At 44.4% G+C, this 16,959-nt stretch overlaps 1 pseudogene; it reads right to left on the bottom strand.

Moving 5' to 3' along the window:
- Window positions 1-16,959, bottom strand: part of LOC129866044 (keratin-associated protein 5-1-like) — a 98,350-nt pseudogene that overhangs the window by 52,513 nt on the left and 28,878 nt on the right.

The raw sequence follows: 16,959 nt of genomic DNA, 5'->3' as shown, positions 1-16,959 counted from the left end.
GAAGCACAGAAACGCTCAGAATGTCATTGTTTACTGTAGCAGTAAGATTTCCTTTCACTGGAAGGGGCCCGAACCATGAAAAACAGCCCCAGATTATTTAAACATTCACAGTGTAGGTTGGAAAAAGTATGTGTACCCCTAGTCTAACGACTTCTCCAAGTGCTAATTGGAGTCAGGAGCTAACCTGGAGTCCAATCAATGAGACCAGATTGGAGATGTTGGTTAGCACTTCCTTGCCCTATAAAAACACTCACATGCTTCTTTGCTATTCACAAGAAGCATGGAGCGTGGAGGGAACATCATGGTTTGGGGCTGCTTTGCTGCCTCAGGGCCTGGACAGCTTGCTATCGTTGATGGAAAAATGAATTCCCAAGTTTATCAAGACATTTTGCAGGAGAATGTTAGGCTATCTGTCTGCCAATTGAAGCTCAACAGAAGTTGGGTGATGCAACAGGAAACGACCCAAAACACAGAAGTCAATCAACAACAGAATGGCTTCAACAGAAGAAAATACGCCTTCTGGAGTGGCCCAGTCAGAGTCTTGACCTCAACCTGATTGAGATGCTGTGGCATGACCTCAAGAGAGCAGTTCACACCAGACATCCCAAGAATATTGCTGAACTGAAACAGTTTTGTGAAGAGGAACAGTCCAGAATTCAACAGAAGAAATTTGGAAGCATAGGGAAGCACAGCTGCGAGCTGCCCAGTGACACGAGCCTAAATGGGAGCTACATCACTTCTATGCTCGCTTTGAGGCAAGCAACACTGAGGCATGCATGAGAGCATCAGCTTTTCCGGGCGACTGTGTGATCACGCTCTCCGTAGCCAATGTGAGTAAGCGCTTTAAACAGGTCAACATACACAAGGCTGCGGGGGCCAGACGGATTACCAGGATGTGTGCGCGGGGCATGTGCTGACCAACTGGCAGGTGTCTTCAATGACATTTTCAACATGTCCCTGACTGACTCTGTAATACACACATGTTTCAAGCAGACCACCATAGTCCCTGTGCCCAAGAACATTTGAATGTTTACACAGTGTGTTCAATAAAGACGTGAAAACGTATAATTGCTTGTGTGTTATTAGTTTAAGGCTGTTTGAGATCTGTCCGTCCGTCTGTCTGTCCGTGCGGCCGTCAGTTCCTGTCTGTTGATCTTTCTCCATGTGCTCGTCCCTCCTCGCCCCATTCTCTAACTTTCCCTCCATCTAATTCCCTCCTTCCTCTCCACCCTGTCTCTTTCTTCATCTCTTACACTCTCTATGCTCTTTGTTCTCCTCTCCTCCCTCTCTCTCTCTCTCCCTGTAGTGTTGTTTAGCATTCCCTCTCAGGCCTGTCCACGTTGAGGACAAACTGTCAGACTCTACCTCATCATTATTCTGCAGGGTTTCAGTATCATGCTACGTTTCCCTCTCAGTCCTGTGTGTGTTATAACTTCAGAGCTGGCTTTGTTGAGAGACTTACACAACAGTTTGGTCGGGAAAGTGCTGACTACTTACTGGAGCGACATGGGCTGTGTGTGTGTGTGTGTGTGTGTGTGTGTGTGTGTGTGTGTGTGTGTGTGTGTGTGTGTGTGTGTGTGTGTGTGTGTGTGTGTGTGTGTGTGTGTGTGTGTGTGTGTGTGTGTGTGTGTGTGTGTGTGTGTGTAGAACAGGGTTTAATGAAGCACTCTTAACTCAGCACATTTACTGCTGCATGGGAGACCAGGGGCAAGGCTGTCACAGTTTGCATGAATAACCCGGCAAAAGATTGCATTTGTTCCACAGTGAAATATAATAGCAGAGAAAAGAAAACGCCAATGAAATCCCCATCTTACCTCCTAATCCACGTTTTATTGCCGGTCTGAGACGAGGGGTGTGTGCTGGTGAGGGTTTGTGATCTCCAGTCTTGCGTGCGCACATGCAAGAACACACGCACACACACAGACACACTCACTATCACAAACACACGCACACACACACACACACACACACACACACACACACACACACACACACACACACACACACACACACACACACACACACACACACACACACACACACACACACACACACACACACACACACACACACACACACACACACACACACACACACACACACACACACACACACACACACACACACACACACACACACTCTGATCCTCAGGGCTCAGTCAGATATCTCGACAGAGGCCCGGTTCATATTTCACGGCACAGGATCAATGAGTGAGTTATCTAACTTTTAACTTAATTATGGAAACTGGAAATATCTTGTTTCGGAAGACGGAGATAGAGAGAGCGAGTGAGGAGGCAAGAGAGAGAGAAAATGAGAGGGAGAAAAAGTGAAAGTGAGATGGAGCGAGGGAGAGGAGGAGGGTGTGTTAGAGCAGATCAAAGGCACACCACAGGCTGTCTCTGTGAGCTGATTAGTAAAGCACGCAGATTGTGACAGAGAATGTGTGTGTGCATATGCATAAGCATGTCTTGGTAATCTGTCTTTATGAGCACTCCTTATCCCCCCTAGCGTATGTCACCCAGCGCCCGCTGCCCAGAGGTGGTCCAGATGGTACGACGGTGCAGTCATAGAGCAGTCAACGGGCTAGTCATTTCTGGAGTAGGTTAAGTCAGGTGTCTTGGACTAGTCATTAGGAGGTTAGTCAGGTGTCTCAGACTAGTCATTAGGAGGTTAGTCAGGTGTCTTGGACTAGTCATTAGGAGGTAAGTCAGGTGTCTTGGACTAGTCATTAGGAGGTTAGTCAGGTGTCTTGGACTAGTCATTAGGAGGTTAGTCAGGTGTCTTGGACTAGTCATTGGGAAGGCTAGTCAGGTGTCTTGGACTAGTCATTAGTAGGTAAGTCAGGTGTCTTGGACTAGTCATTAGGAGGTTAGTCAGGTGTCTTGGACTAGTCATTAGGAGGTTAGTCAGGTGTCTTGGACTAGTCATTGGGAGGTTTAGTCAGGTGTCTTGGACTACTCATTGGGATGTTTAGTCAGGTGTCTTGGACTAGTCATTAGGAGGTTAGTCAGGTGTCTTGGACTACTCATTGGGAGGTTTAGTCAGGTGTCTTGGACTACTCATTGGGATGTTTAGTCAGGTGTCTCGGATTAGTCATTAGGAGGTTAAGTCAGGTGTCTTGGACTAGTCACTAGGAGGTGACACCTGACTTATTACTTAAAAATCATACAATGTGATTTTCTGGATTTTTGTTTTAGATTCCGTCTCTCACAGTTGAAGTGTACCTATGATAAAAAATTACAGACCTCTACAGGCTTTGTAAGTAGGAAAACCTTCAAAATCGGCAGTGTATCTAATACACTGGCCTCTATGGCTTTCATAGAATTTTGCTCCAGTGAAGCCAGTGATAGTCAGAGGCAGCTACAATGCTTATTTTGGAGTAAACTATCCCTTTGGTGCTTAATCCACACATTCAAGTACTTGATACTCAACTAGCACACTGAATGACAGGCATGTCCAAATGGGCTCCCTAGAGAGAGAGTAAGTGTCAGGGCCCAGTTAGTTTGCGTGGTAAACACTGTGATTACAGTGAAGATGTCAACCCTTCATAAGTGTCAGGGCCCAGTTAGTTTGCGTGGTAAACACTGTGATTGGACACATCATGAAGGGCAGTGATTCACAGAGTCAAACTGGGGCATGATCTTTATTTGGGAGCGTGAGAAAAGAAGAGAGGTTTTCTCTTTTTACTAATTTGTAGAAAGGGAAATAGAGAGAGGGAAGTAGAGAGAGAGAGACAGGGATGTAGAGAGAGAGAGACAGGGAAGTAGAGAGAGAGAGACAGGGAAGTAGAGAGAGAGAGACAGGGATGGGGAGAAGAGACAGGAAGGGAGATGGGAGAATGATTGGGATGGATGGAGTAAGAGAGAGGGATGAGGAAAGAGAGAAAAGAGGGGAGACAACATTAACTTCTACTTCCTCCCAATCCCGGGTCCGGGAGCACCCCCATCAGTAAAAAAGCTGACTAGCATAGCGTCACAAGTAAATAGTAGCATCTAAATATCATTAAATCACAAGTCCAAGACACCAGATGAAAGATACACATCTTGTGAATCCAGCCATCATTTCTAATTTTTTAAATGTTTTACAGGGTAGACACAATATGTAAATCTATTAGCTAACCACGACAGCAAAAGACACAACGTTTTTTGTCCACCATTTTTTTCCTGCATAGGTAGCTATCACAATTTCGACCAAATAAAGATATAAATAGCCACTAACCAAGAAACAACTTCATCAGATGACAGTCTGATAACATATTTATTGTATAGCATATGTTTTGTTAGAAAAATTTGCATATTTCAGGTATAAATCATAGTTTACCATTGCAGCCACCATCACAACTCTCCCCAAAGCAACTAGAATAACTACAGAGACCATCGTGTATTACCTAATTACTCATCATAAAACATTTCTTAAAAATACACAGCGTACAGCAAATGAAAGACAAACATCTTGTGAATCCAGCCAATATTTCAGATTTTCTAAGTGTTTTACAGCGAAAACACAATATAGCGTTATATTAGCTTACCACAATAGCAAACATCACAACAGCATTGATTCAAGCCAAAAATAGCGATAACGTATAAACCACCAAAATATATAAATTTTTTCACTGACCTGCTCAGAATTCTTCAGATGACAGTCCTATAACATCATATTACACAATGCATATAGAGTTTGTTCGAAAATGTGCATATTTAGCGGCACAAATCGTGGTTATACAATGAGAAAAGTAGCCAAGCTGCCCAGAAAATGTCGGGAGAAATCTTTGGAGAGGCACCTAATCTAATCAGTAACTAAATTTAAACTTGACTAAAAAATACAGGTTGGACAGCAAATGAAAGACAAATTAGTTCTTAATGCAATCGCTGTGTTACATTTTTAAAATTAACGTTACTACGCATACAGCGTGCGCTAAAGCGAGACCACAACGAAATTCATGGCGGAATTATTATTTGACATTTGTCAACATAAATACGAATTAGCAACATAAAGACTGCTTACTATTTGCTGAGCTTCCATCAGAATCTTGGGCAAGGTGTCCTTTCTCCAGAACAATCGTCTTTTGGTTGAAAGATGTCCTCTTCTCCTGTAGAAATAGCAGCTAACGCTAGCCATCCACCTGAGAGGTGTCCAACTTGCGATAGCGCAACACAAAGAAATCCCAGAAAATCGCAATAAACTGATATAAACTGCTATAAGTCGGTTTAAATGAACTACCTTATGAAGTTTTTAACCTGTCTAGGATCAGCGTGGCGCTAGCGGCACCCCCCCCCCCCCCCACTGAAAAACCAGTGCCGCGAAATTCAAAAAAAATATTTTACTTTCACACATTAAAGTCCAATACAGCTAATGAAAGACACAGATCTTGTGAATCCAGTCAACATGTCCGATTTTTAAAATGTTTTACAGGGAAGACACAATATGTAAAGATGTACATCTATTACCTAAAAACACATTAGCATAATCCACCATCTTTTATTTGTCCACCAACACCAGTAGCCATCACCAATTCGGCTAAACTAAGATATTTATAGCCCCTAACCAACAAAAAAACTCATCAGATGACAGTCTGATAACATATTTATGGTATGGGATAGGTTTTGTTAGAAAAAAGTGCATATTTCAGGTAGATGGCATAGGTTACAATTGCACCCACCGTCACAAATGGAATAGAAAAACTACTTAGAGCAACGTGTTTACCTACTTACTAATCATCAAACATTTCGTAAAAATACACAGCATACACGAATCGAAAGACACAGATCCTGTGAATACAGACAATATTTCAGATTTTCTAAGTGTCTTACAGCGAAAACACAATAAATCGTTATATTAGCATAGCACATAGCACATAGCAGCCCAGCATTGATTCTAGCCAAAGTGAGCGATAACGTCAACATCGCCAAAAATATATTAATTTTTTCACTAACCTTCTCAGAATTCTTCAGATGACACTCCTGTAACATCATATTACACATTCCATATAGAGTTTGATCGAAAACGTTTATATTTAGCCACCAAAATCATGGTTAGACAATGTGAAATGTAGCTCAGCTGGTCAGAAAATGTCCTTGCGCCACTTAGACAGTGATCTACTCTTATACATAAATACTCATAAACGTGACTAAAAAATATAGGGTGGACAGGGATTGATAGACAATTTAATTCTTAATACAATTGCGGAATTACATTTTTTAATTTATCCTTACTTTTCAATACAGTTTGCGCCAAGCGAAGCTTCGTCAAAAAACATGGCGTCCTAAGCCACTAAAATGTTTCGACAGAAACACGATTTATCATAATAAAAATGTCCTACTTTGAGCTGTTCTTCCATCAGTATCTTGGGCAAAGGATCCTTTCTTGGGAGTAATCGTCTTTTGGTGGAAAGCTGTCCTCTTGCCATGTGGAAATGCCAACTGCGTTCGGGATGAACTGAAAAGCGTGCCCAGCTATTCACATCGTTTCAAAAATAAATGTCCCAAAATCGCACTAAACGGATATAAATTGCTATAAAACGCTTTAAATTAACTACCTTATGATGTTTTTAACTCCTATAACGAGTGAAAAGATGACCGGAGAAATATAACAGGCTAAACTAACGCTTGGAACAGGAGCGGGTCGGTGTCCTCCACGCGCGTTACGCACCAAGAAAAGACTTGCTAGCTACAGGGTTTTTTCATTTATAGGGCCTGTGAACGCGCAATCGACCCCATTGGAATCGTCATCACGTAAAGGCATCCAGGGGAAGACGTAAGAAGTGTCCGTATAGTCATAGCAATAACAGTGCCCTTTTAACTGACTTCAGAACAGTGGCCAACATTTCTGAAATCTGACTCCATGTCAGGGAAATTGCTGTAGAATGGGCTCTGTTCCACTTAGAGACAAAATTTCAACTCCTATAGAAACTATAGACTGTTTTCTATCCAATAATAATAACAATATGCATATTGTACGATCAAGGATTTTGTGGGAAGCCGTTTCAAAAATTACCCAATTAGCATAAATAGTCTCAACAGCGCCCCCATCCTCAACAGGTTAAGACAAAAATCAAATTAAATCAGAGCCGGAGATATAGAACTGCTAAAACGAAAGCTTTTCAGGACGCCATTGTGATATCCCTCTTGCGCCAGGCGCCCCGTTGAAAAGAACGGTACTTCCGTTCCATGAGCCTTTATAGTACCCCAGATGGTGCAATCCACTCTATTCAAATTCTCACCGCTTACTGACATCTAGAGGAAGGCGTATGCAGTGCATGTAGCCCCATAGCTTGCATGGGGACTTATAAACTGACCCTAGAACAGGGACCTCGATTTCAGAAATCTCACTTCCTGACAGGAAATGTGCTGCAGAATGAGTTCTGTTTCACTCAGAGAAATAATTCAAACGGTTTTAGAAACTTGAGAGTGTTTTCTATCCAATAGTAATAATAATATGCATATTGTACGAGCAAGAATTGAGTACGAGGCAGTTTAATTTGGGAAAGAAATGATTACAAAGTGCAAACAGCACCCCCTATTTAGAAAAGGTTTAAGAGAGAGAGGATGGAGAGGAGGAATCAGAGAGAGGGGATGGGAGAGCTACAGAGAGAGGGGAAAGATGTTGTGTAACGTTTGTGCTAGCCAGAGGAGAAGTCCGGGGGCCTGTGTTCTGCGTGTTAATTGATTCTCTCAGTGCTGTCTCCAGCTCCACTCTAAACCCCATCTACTCCACTCTACCCCTGCCTCAGGGATTTTTGTGGTGCCAGCAGAGTTCTACTTAAAAAGATTCTCAAAAACACCCAGATATCTGCAGGAATACACACACACACACACACACACACACACACACACACACAGACACACACACACACACACACACACACACACACACACACACACACACACACACACACACACACACACACACACACACACACACACACACACAAACAACACCTCAGACAGAATAGAAAATCAGCATCTTTTCTCACATCTCTTCAAGGGGTGTCCTTGTCACTGCCTGGGCCCAGTGTGTAGCCAAACAACACTTGAACAGCAGGAACATTGCTCCCTTAGCGTGAGGATATAGTGGCCGTAAGGCAGCGCTGTGCCCTCTGCTCTCTTTTCAAGTCCTGACTGACTGAGTGATCTTGTTGCTGCTGGAGGTCTTGCTGGGTTCAGTAGTGTCTGCAGAGATGGGTCATACGCAGTTGATGGGTCATTCTTAGATGTGTTGTTTTCTATTGGGAATCACCCACAGAATATAAAGCTTTTCCAAAATGTGTTCTAGCCACAATGGCTGGCTCAAGCTCAGCTGAACATTTTGGAAACACTGTTCTTGTGTACTCCCTATTCTCCTCAAAGAGACTCATAAAAAAACAAAATGGCGGAAGATAAGGTCGCAGTGCATTATACCCTATTAATTGATCCAGGGCCAGTTTGAGTTTTACACTTAACGTTATACAGATGGATTGACCGGCATAAGAAGAACTGATCCCACATCAGTTTTGTCAGAGCATTGGTGGAGTTTCTCCTTGGTTGCTGGAGGAAACAATATGGCTTTACTGTCTTTACAGGGAGGTTGACAGTGGTAAACGGGGTAAGTTTGTTACTGTGCTCCCTTCTGGGAGGAAGTGACATAATTACAGCTGGGAGGGATGGCAAGGGAGGGTAAGAGAGGGAGAGAGGGGGAGAGAGAGAGGGAGGAAAAGAGAGGGAGAGAGGAGGGGAGCGATGGGGGTAAAAGAGGGGAGGGAGGGGTGGAACAAGTGTGAAAACATTTCAAAGTGACACTAGGGTAGAAGAGAGAGGGTAGAAGAGAAAGGGTAAAGAGAGAAGGTAGTAGAGATGGTAGTAGAGAGAGGGTATTAGAGAAAGGGTAAAGAGAGAGGGTAGAGAGAGAGAGACAGGGTAGTAGAGAGAGGGTAAAGAGAGAGAGTAGTAGAGATGGTAGTAGAGAGAGGGTAGTAGAGAGAGGGTAAGGAGAGAGGGTAGTAGAGAGGGTAGTAGAGATGGTAGTAGAGAGAGGGTAGTAGAGAGAGGGTAAAGAGAGAGGGTAGAGAGAGAGAGACAGGGTAGTAGAGAGAAGGTAAAGAGAGAGAGTAGTAGAGAGAGGGTAGTAGAGAGAGGGTAGTAAAGAGAGGGTGGTAGAGAGAGGGTAGAAGAGAGAGGATAGTAGAGAGAGGGTAGTAGAGAGAGGGTAAGGAGAGAGGGTGGTAGAGAGAGGATAGTAGAGAGAGGGTGGTAGAGAGAGGGTATAAGAGAGGGTAGTAGAGAGAGGGTAGAAACTAGAGGGTAGTAGAGAGAATAGAAGAGAGAGGGTAGTAGAGAGAGGGTAAAGAGAGAAGGTAGTAAAGAGAGGATAGTAGAGAGAGGGTATAAAAGAGAGGGTTGTAGAGAGAGGGTAAAGAGAGAGGGTAGTAGAGAGAGGGTAAAGAGAGAGGGTAATAGAGCGAGGGTAGAAGAGAGGGTAGTAGAGAGAGGGTATAAACTAAAGGGTAGTAGAGAGAGGATAGAAGAGAGAGGGTAGTAGATTGAGGGTAAAGAGAGAGTGTTGTAGAGAGAGGGTAGTAGAGAGAGGGTAGTAGTGAGAGAATAGAAGAGAGAGGGTGGTATATTGAGGGTAGTAGAGAGAGGTTAGAAGAGAGAGGGTAAATAGAGAGGTTATTGGAGAGAGGGTAGTGGAGAGAGGGTAATAGAGAGAGGGTAGGGTAGTAGAGAGAGGGTAAAGAGAGAGGGTAGTGGAGAGAGGGTAGTAGAGAGAGGGTAGTAGAGAGAGGGTAAAGAGAGAGGGTAATAGAGAGAGGGTAAAGAGAGAGGGTAGTAGAGAGAGGGTAGTAGAGAGAGGGTAGTAGAGAGAGGGTAAAGAGAGAGGGTAATAGAGAGAGGGTAAAGAGAGAGGGTAATAGAGAGAGGGTAATAGAGAGAGGGTAAAGAGAGAGGGTAGTAGAGAGAGGGTAGTAGAGAGAGGGTATAAACTAAAGGGTAGTAGAGAGAGGGTAAAAAGAGAGGGTAATAGAGAGAGGGTAAAGAGAGAGGGTAAAAGAGAGAGGGTAATAGAGAGAGGGTAATAGAGAGAGGGTATAAACTAAAGGGTAGTAGAGAGAGGGTAAAAAGAGAGGGTAATAGAGAGAGGGTAAAGAGAGAGGGTAAAGAGAGAGGGTAAAAGAGAGAGGGTAATAGAGAGAGGGTAAAGAGAGAGGGTAATAGAGAGAGGGTAATAGAGAGAGGGTAAAGAGAGAGGGTAGTAGAGAGAGGGTAGTAGAGAGAGGGTAGTAGAGAGAGGGTATAAACTAAAGGGTAGTAGAGAGAGGGTAAAAAGAGAGGGTAATAGAGAGAGGGTAAAGAGAGAGGGTAGTAGAGAGAGGGTAAAGAGAGAGGGTAGTAGAGAGAGGGTAGTAGAGAGAGGGTAGTAGAGAGAGGGTAGTATAGAGAGGGCTATCACAGTATGTGGGCCTGACTGATGGAGGTCCCACTGTCCTGTGCTAGACTGACACACACACACACACTCACCTCGAAAGTTATCATCAGTCGTATCTAAAGTCTGAGCTGCGTTTAAGATCTCTGCCAACTGTGAAGTCTGTGTTGTCAAGATTGTGGAGGCCTATAGGGTACAGTGTTGTTCTGTGTTTGTAAGGCTGCGGTGGTCTTTGGGTGCCGAGAGTATTGGAGATGTGTGGATCCCCCGTTGTGTTGCGGCTCCACTCTGCCCCGCGGATGTTTAACCAACCCTGGAGCTCCTTACTCCCAGAGGACGCGAGCGGCGCCCAATCAGAAGACGGTGCGAATACCAACTTGTAAACAGACAGCAGCTGCCAAAGTCAGGCTTCCTACTAATTAGAGAGAGATACACAGAGAGACACAGAGATACACAGAGATACACAGAGATACACAGAGAGACACAGAGATACACAGAGAGACACAGAGAGACACAGAGAGAGACAGAGAGAGACACAGAGAGACACAGAGAGAGATTGAGAGTGACAGAGAGAGAATGACAGAGAGAGAGACACAGAGAGAGACAGAGAGTGACAGAGAGAGTGACAGCGAGAGAATGGCAGAGAGAGAGAGATACACACAGAGAGAGAGAGAGACAGAGAGTGACAGAGTGACAGAGAGAGAGTGACAGAGAGAGAATGGCAGAGAGAGAGAGAGATACACACAGAGAGAGAGAGAGAGAGAGAGTGACAGAGACAGAGATATGTGTGTGTGTGTCTGTGGAAGTGTTGTGGGAATGGTGTCAACACTCCCGCTCACGGGAATCTGTGTGTGTGTGTATGTATGTGTGTGTGTGTTTTATAATGTATTCACCAGTGACAGATTCCTCATTCCAGTATTTAGTCAGACGTCAGAGCGTGTCTGTGCTAGCCCTCCTAATGTGGGTCATTTACACTCTCCTTTGGGTTTCACGGGGGTTCTTGTGCAAACGTCCAAGTCATTGGAAACACAGATAAACACAGCTGCAGTTAAAATTCACATCTGCTAATGTTTTCCTGAGAGGGATTTGGCACTTGAGTGAATGGCCCTTGTTGCCTAGCTGGCAGCATAACAGAGGTCCAAAAATATACTGTTTCTAAACCTCTGACTCTGACTGTTTCTAAACCTCTGACTCTGACTGTTTCAAAACCTCTGACTGACTGTTTCTAAACCTCTGACTCTGACTGTTTCTAACCCTCTGACTCTGACTGTTTCTAACCCTCTGACTCTGACTGTTTCTAACCCTCTGACTCTGACTGTTTCTAAACCTCTGACTGACTGTTTCTAAACCTCTGACTCTGACTGTTTCTAACCCTCTGACTCTGACTGTTTCTAACCCTCTGACTCTGACTGTTTCTAAACCTCTGACTCTGACTGTTTCTAACCCTCTGACTCTGACTGTTTCTAAACCTCTGACTCTGACTGTTTCTAAACATCTGACTCTGACTGTTTCTAAACCTCTGACTCTGACTGTTTCTAACCCTCTGACTCTGACTGTTTCTAAGCCTCTGACTGACTGTTTCTAAACCTCTGACTCTGACTGTTTCTAACCCTCTGACTGACTGTTTCTAACCCTCTGACTCTGACTGTTTCTAAACCTCTGACTCTGACTGTTTCTAAACCTCTGACTCTGACTGTTTCTAAACCTCTGACTCTGACTGTTTCTAAACCTCTGACTCTGACTGTTTCTAAACCTCTGACTGACTGTTTCTAACCTCTGACTTGGACTGTTTCTAAACCTCTGACTCTGACTGTTTCTAAGCCTCTGACTCTGACTGTTTCTAACCCTCTGACTCTGACTGTTTCTAACCCTCTGACTCTGACTGTTTCTAAACCTCTGACTCTGACTGTTTCTAACCCTCTGACTGTTTCTAAACCTCTGACTGACTGTTTCTAAACCTCTGACTCTGACTGTTTCTAAACCGCTGACTGACTGTTTCTAACCCTCTGACTCTGACTGTTTCTAAACCTCTGACTCTGACTGTTTCTAAACCTCTGACTGACTGTTTCTAAACCTCTGACTCTGACTGTTTCTAAACCTCTGACTGACTGTTTCTAAACCTCTGACTCTGACTGTTTCTAAGCCTCTGACTCTGACTGTTTCTAAACCTCTGACTGACTGTTTCTAACCTCTGACTCGGACTGTTTCTAACCTCTGACTGACTGTTTCTAACCCTCTGACTCTGACTGTTTCTAACCCTCTGACTCTGACTGTTTCTAAACCTCTGACTCTGACTGTTTCTAAACCTCTGACTCTGACTGTTTCTAAACCTCTGACTGACTGTTTCAAAACCTCTGACTCTGACTGTTTCTAAACCTCTGACTGACTGTTTCTAAACCTCTGAATCTGACTGTTTCTAAACCTCTGACTCTGACTGTTTCTAAACCTCTGACTGACTGTTTCTAAACCTCTGACTCTGACTGTTTCTAAACCTCTGACTCTGACTGTTTCTAAACCTCTGACTGACTGTTTCTAAACCTCTGACTCTGACTGTTTCTAAACCTCTGACTGACTGTTTCTAACCCTCTGACTCTGACTGTTTCTAACCCTCTGACTCTGACTGTTTCTAAACCTCTGACTCTGACTGTTTCTAAACGTCTGACTCTGACTGTTTCTAAACCTCTGACTCTGACTGTTTCTAACCTCTGACTGACTGTTTCTAAACCTCTGACTCTGACTGTTTCTAAACCTCTGACTCTGACTGTTTCTAAAACTCTGACTCTGACTGTTTCTAAACCTCTGACTCTGACTGTTTCTAAACCTCTGACTCTGACTGTTTCTAAACCTCTGACTCTGACTGTTTCTAAACCTCTGACTCTGACTGTTTCTAAACCTCTGACTCTGACTGTTTCTAACCCTCTGACTCTGACTGTTTCTAACCCTCTGACTGACTGTTTCTAAACCTCTGACTCTGACTGTTTCTAACCTCTGACTCTGACTGTTTCTAAACCTCTGACTGACTGTTTCTAAACCTCTGACTGACTGTTTCTAAACCTCTGACTGACTGTTTCTAACCCTCTGACTTGCACTGTTTCTAAACCTCTGACTGACTGTTTCTAAACCTCTGACTCTGACTGTTTCTAAACCTCTGACTCTGACTGTTTCTAACCCTCTGACTCTGACTGTTTCTAACCCTCTGACTCTGACTGTTTCTAACCCTCTGACTGTTTCTAAACCTCTGACTCTGACTGTTTCTAACCCTCTGACTCTGACTGTTTCTAACCCTCTGACTGTTTCTAAACCTCTGACTCTGACTGTTTCTAAACCTCTGACTCTGACTGTTTCTAACCCTCTGACTCTGACTGTTTCTAAACCTCTGACTCTGACTGTTTTTCTAAACCTCTGACTGACTGTTTCTAAACCTCTGACTGACTGTTTCTAAACCTCTGACTGACTGTTTCTAAACCTCTGACTATGACTGTTTCTAAACCTCTGACTATGACTGTTTCTAAACCTCTGACTGACTGTTTCTAAACCTCTGACTCTGACTGTTTCTAACCCTCTGACTCTGACTGTTTCTAACCCTCTGACTCTGACTGTTTCTAACCCTCTGACTCTGACTGTTTCTAACCCTCTGACTCTGACTGTTTCTAAACCTCTGACTCTGACTGTTTCTAAACCTCTGACTCTGACTGTTTCTAACCCTCTGACTCTGACTGTTTCTAACCCTCTGACTCTGACTGTTTCTAACCCTCTGACTCTGACTGTTTCTAAACCTCTGACTGACTGTTTCTAACCCTCTGACTGACTGTTTCTAAACCTCTGACTCTGACTGTTTCTAAACCTCTGACTGACTGTTTCTAAACCTCTGACTCTTACTGTTTCTAAACCTCTGACTGACTGTTTCTAACCCTCTGACTCTGACTGTTTCTAAACCTCTGACTCTGACTATTTCTAAACCTCTGACTGACTGTTTCTAACCCTCTGACTCTGACTGTTTCTAACCCTCTGACTCTGACTGTTTCTAAACCTCTGACTCTTACTGTTTCTAAACCTCTGACTGACTGTTTCTAACCCTCTGACTCTGACTGTTTCTAACCTCTGACTGACTGTTTCTAACCTCTGACTGACTGTTTCTAACCTCTGACTCTGACTGTTTCTAAACCTCTGACTGACTGTTTCTAAACCTCTGACTCGGACTGTTTTTAACCTCTGACTCTGACTGTTTCTAAACCTCTGACTCTGACTGTTTCTAAACCTCTGACTCGGACTGTTTCTAACCCTTTGACTCTGACTGTTTCTAAACCTCTGACTCTGACTGTTTCTAAACCTCTGACTCTGACTGTTTCTAAACCTCTGACTGACTGTTTCTAAACCTCTGACTGACTGTTTCTAAACCTCTGACTCTGACTGTTTCTAACCTCTGACTTGGACTGTTTCTAAACCTCTGACTCTGACTGTTTCTAAACCTCTGACTCTGACTGTTTCTAACCTCTGACTTGGACTGTTTCTAAACCTCTGACTGACTGTTTCTAAACCTCTGACTCTGACTGTTTCTAAACCTCTGACTTACTGTTTCTAAACCTCTGACTCTGACTGTTTCTAAACCTCTGACTGACTGTTTCTAAACCTCTGACTCTGACTGTTTCTAAACCCCTGACTGACTGTTTCTAAACCTCTGACTCTGACTGTTTCTAAACCTCTGACTCTGACTGTTTCTAAACCTCTGACTGACTGTTTCTAACCCTCTGACTCTGACTGTTTCTAACCCTCTGACTCTGACTGTTTCTAACCCTCTGACTCTGACTGTTTCTAACCCTCTGACTCTGACTGTTTCTAAACCTCTGACTCTGACTGTTTCTAAACCTCTGAATATGCAGATTCTTGTTTTTATCTCGACCAATTTTTCAGCAGTGTTTTTAGACAAAAAAATCCCATTACAAAAAGTGAAGTAATAGTCACACAATTTACAACGGGTCTGGTAAACACGTGTATTAAAACTTGCAGACATCAGTATCTCCTTCAACATCCATGTACTTCCATGTTCAATGGAATCGCTTGTTTTGTTTATTGTTTTCCTATTTATCATAGTATTGTGTTTGCGCCTTCATGCTGGTGTATTTCTCCCATCCAATCAAAACCTCCAAAACATATTAGCGGTGTTGTTTTGGGGTCAGCAGTCTCTGGTGTGTCTAATGGGACTGGAATGACATTGTCCTGGTACTGTATGTAGTCTTTCTTTAGGAACGTTATGCAAATCTAAGAGTAACTTGTGTTGCCATTGCCAACTATGTCATGATAATCTCCATAGGGCCATCACATACAAACATTGAAGCCTGTCTTTTTCATTATTTTGTGTGGACTGCTTCCCGACCATAGTGTTTGATGTGTGAGATGGGAAGTGTTTGTTAACAGTCGCGTCGAGGAATACCAATCCTCTGCTTTCATCCCTCTCTCCGTTGAGAGGAGGAGAGCACCGGATCAAACACAGGCGTTGCTGCATCGCTGCAGTATTATTGGAAACAGTGGCAGTGGGGGGTGGCCAAGGGGTTCACTTCAGCTCAGCGGAGGGGTTGGGATAGACCCTGCAGAGGTCCCCCAGACCCCCAGGATGTGTAAACCCCCATGCCCCCCCTCTCCTCTCCCTCCTTCCCCATCTCCGTCCCTTTCCCTCTCCCCCGCTCCCTCCTCCCTCTCCCCCGCTCCCTCCCTCCCTCCCTCTCTCTATCCTCTGTCCCTCTCCCCTGCTCCCTCCCTCCTTCTCTCTATCCTCCCTCCCTCTCCCCCGCTCCCTCTCTCTATCCTCCCTCCCTCTCCCCCGTTCCCTCCCTCCCTCTCTTCGCCCTCCTTCCACATCTCCCTCCTTCCCATCTCCCTCCCCCTCTCCCCCGCTCCCTCCCTCTCTATCCTCTCTCCCTGCTCCCTCCCTCTCCTCTCCATCCCTCCCCATCTCCCTCCCTCCCCTCTCCCTCCTCCCTCTCCCCCACTCCCTCCCGATCTCTCTCCGTCCCCTCGCCCTCCTCCCTCTCTCCTGCTCCCTCCCCCTCCTTATCCTCCAACCCTCTCCCCCACTCCCTCCCTCCCCCTCTCCCTATCCCTCCTCCCTCCATCCCTCCTCCTCTTCCTCCCCCCTTCCCCTGAGCCAGCTGTGTGAGCATTGCTAATGACGTTGAGAAAGCATGCTGTCAGCACATCCTGGGCTGCAGCTCTGGAGCCGCCCAGGCACCATTATGTAATCCGGTTAAGAGAGCAGGCCTGCTGCCATGTCATCCTCATCATCATTAGTTTAGAAACGTGAGAGTGAGAGAGGGTGAGAGAGAGTGAGAGAGTGTGAGAGAGTGTGAGAGAGTGGAGAAACAGCAGGCCCTGTATCCTTTGTCTTCTATTTTCTTTCTCTCTGTCACTCTCTATCTCCCATTCTATCTCTCTCTCTCTCTCTCTTACTCTCACTCTTATTTTCTCTCTCTCTGTCTCTCTCTCTCTCTCTTCTTTTCTCTCTCATTCTCTCTCACTCCTACTCTCACTCTCTCTCTCACTCACTCTCTCTCTCTCTCTCACTCA

This window comes from Salvelinus fontinalis, chromosome 11 (assembly GCF_029448725.1).
Source record: "Salvelinus fontinalis isolate EN_2023a chromosome 11, ASM2944872v1, whole genome shotgun sequence".
NCBI lineage: Eukaryota > Metazoa > Chordata > Actinopteri > Salmoniformes > Salmonidae > Salvelinus > Salvelinus fontinalis.
Note: the sequence above shows the minus strand (reverse complement) of the source record. Positions and strands in the feature narration are given on the sequence as shown.